At 57.0% G+C, this 3014-nt stretch overlaps 1 pseudogene; it reads right to left on the bottom strand.

The window, feature by feature from the left end:
- Positions 1–5: 5 nt before the first annotated feature.
- LOC103728571 lies at positions 6–2525 on the bottom strand (annotated as a pseudogene).
- Between the last annotated feature and the right edge of the window lie 489 nt (positions 2526–3014).

Here is a 3014-nt window from a genome sequence, read left to right as displayed (position 1 = left end):
AAAACATCATACTGCTCGGCAGGCTCCACGGCCCTGGTGGCACGATCATATACGGCCATGGCATGGCGGGCTAGGCCCCACTCCTCCTCTAGCTGTGCGTACCGCAGGTACAGGGGCTTGGTGTATTTGGGTGGGCAGTGATCCAATGCCTGCTCGAAGAGGTCCCGAGCCCGCTCTAGCTTTTGGCCTCCATAGCGGGCAATGAATTTGGTCAGATAGGTGCTCCAAATGTCAGACACGTTGGGCCACTTGAATAGCGAGATGCCACGCTCGTATGCCTTGAAGCTCTCCTCAAAGCACTTGTGCTCCTCCAAGAACATGGCATAGTTGATGACGATCTGTGGAGTTGCGATGCGCAGGTCCAGGATGCGGTCGTACACGGCCTTGGTCGACTGAAAGGTGCCCAGGCTCTCTTCCAGGTCAGCCAACATCGACCAGACCTTCAGCGATTTGTACACACGGTTCTGCACGGGCTCCGAGGGGTCAAAGTACTCAGCCTGGCGAGCGGGTAGGGCGGTTGCTTTCCTCAGCAGCCTCAGGGCCCCATCGTAATTCTCATGGCGGAGCTCCAGCTCACCCCACTGGCACCACAGGCTAGCCAGGTCGTCCACCTGCTTAAAGCTCACCTTGGTTGCCTTCTCCAGGATGACACGGGCGTCATCCAGCTGTCCTTTCTCATCATAAAACTTAGCAAGTGCAACCCACAGGGTGTGGGGCTTGCCTATGGCCTTGAAGGGGTCCACTGTCTGTATAGCCTCTTTGTACGTGCTGATGATCTCCCTGGGCTGGTCCTGATGCAGGGCCACGCGCTTGTGCCACTCGTGGACGTTATGCGGATTCTGGCGCAGCAGGACACTGTTGAGAAGCAGTGGCCGACGACCGATGAGCCGCTCGAAGCGGGCCAGGCGCAGTTCAAGGTCCACGTCGTTGTCCTCCTCCGGCCCAAGCTCAGAGGCGGTCTCCATCTTTGCTGCAACCATGCTCTCCTCAAACTGGGCGTAGCTGTCAAACACCTGGGTGAAGTCCCGCACGGTCATCACGGTGCGGATGGCCTCCTCATACACGTCCCGAGCCTTCTCAAAGTGGCCGCTGCGGATGTAGTACTCGGCCAGCGAGCACCACAGCTTGCCCAGCTGGTCTGTGAAGCGGGTGAGGCCGCCCCGGATGATGGCATCCACCTGGAGGGACCTCACCTTGTCCGGATTCTGGGAGATGAGGTCGCACAGCTCGTGCCACAGCTGGTAGTTGGACTTGCCAGCCTTGGATACGAAGCGCTCATCGTTCACCACTGTGGCCAGGAGCTGTGCAGCCTCATCCAGCCGGTCACTGGACTTGAGGTACTCGAGGTACTCTTCGGCACTCTCCGGGATCAGCTTGAGGAAGCGGCGGTAGCCTCGAACAGCGGTCTCGGGCAGTGGGTGGGAGCGCAGGAAGCTTAGATACAGGGGCCAGATGCGAGAGTGCTGTGTGATGGGCAGTGCTCGAAGGGCACGGTCAAAGGTGCGGCGGGCACGTGTGACGCGCCCCTGGTCCATGAGGAACTGGCAGTAGTCAAGCCACAGACGGGGCATCTTGTGCATGAACAGAAAGGCCCTCTCATGGCAGTTGTTGGCATCTTCATAGGCGGGGTCTGTCACGCATCGATGCTTCACCTGTGCCCGGCGCACCTTTAGGTAGCGGTACCAGAGCTTGTAGCTGCAGGGCAGCAGTTTGAGCGCGCGTTCATACAGCTGATTGAGCCGGGGCTTCGGTGCCCCCTGTTTGAACTCGATGTAGAGGAGCCAACATTTGACGGAGAACTGGTTCTTCCTGATTTCTTCCTCATAGGGAAGGTCCTCTTCCTCAAAGACAAGATCAGCCACACTCTCCAGAATCTTTCCCCTGAACTGCTTCTCCTTCGCACACTCCTTTTGTGCCTCAGTCTTCCCTTTGAGGTGTTGGTGCCGATCCAGGAGACTGATCTTGGACTGAGGGCCCGTCAGGATGTCGTCACTTCCGGGTTCCTGTTGGCTGTTCTCGGCTCCAGCTGTGTGTCTCCTCTGCAACAGTTTCTGATCATGTGATCCATGCCGCCCCGGTGGCAAGCAGGGTAGGTAGTCCTGGTCCTCATCTTCTGAGTGGTTCCCTCCAGTAGCCTCGGAAGTTCGAGCCTTCTTCCGCCTGGGCTCCCAGTTCTCCATCCTTTCTCGCTTGGCTTCCCTAATTGCACTGGCGTCCACGCGTTTTAGCCCCAACTTTGTGTGGCATTTATTGGGCTCCTCGATGCTGAGTGAGTTGGCAGGTGAGCTAGATTTGGAGCTACATGGAGCCTCGAGGTTGTGATTCTCCTTCCTCTGCAGCAGAGGGAGCTCCATTCCTCTTTGTCCAGGCTGGTCTCCATGCTCCTGGCTCCACTTCTGTGGCTCCCTGCCCTTGCCACTCAGGCCCTTGCTTTTTCCAGGCTCCTGATGCCCCAGTGGCTGCTCGGTGGAGGTCCCCTCTGCTCTGGCCACCTCCTCACCAGCTGGCGGCCTTGAAGACTCCATGGCTGTTCAATTTCTGGAGCCAGGAGCAGCTGAATACAGCATCAAACGGGAAAGCTTCTGGGTCTAAAGACAGAGGGTTGTCCTAGTCCAGAAACCCGGAGTTCCCACTTCCAGTCCTTCACCTGAGATCCTGCCAAAAGGCAAGTAAGGAGACTGACTAGGACTCCTAATGAGCAGACACCAGCTGCCTTGTCCTTTTTATACAGTCCAGGAGCCCCGCCCATGACATGGCACCTCCCCTACTCAGACGGTGTGTCCTCCCACTTTGATCCAATCCAAAACCGCCCTCTCAGACAGACATGCCCGGACATATTCTGCTTTCTAGGTTTTTCTAGCTTCTGTGTTGACAGTAGTAACTTCTAGTGTTTTTTAATGACATATGTAGCACATAGCTTCAGTATTTCAGTCTGAAGGCAGAGGCAGGAGGAACTCTGAGTGCGAGGCCAGCCTGGTTTACATAGTGAGTTCCAGGCCAGATGGGGCTACAGG

This window comes from Nannospalax galili, unplaced genomic scaffold, assembly GCF_000622305.1.
Source record: "Nannospalax galili isolate Female #2095 unplaced genomic scaffold, S.galili_v1.0 C49796940, whole genome shotgun sequence".
Taxonomy (NCBI): Eukaryota; Metazoa; Chordata; class Mammalia; order Rodentia; family Spalacidae; genus Nannospalax; species Nannospalax galili.
The sequence above is the reverse complement of the archived record's forward strand: the minus strand, read 5'-3'. Positions and strand labels throughout refer to the sequence as shown.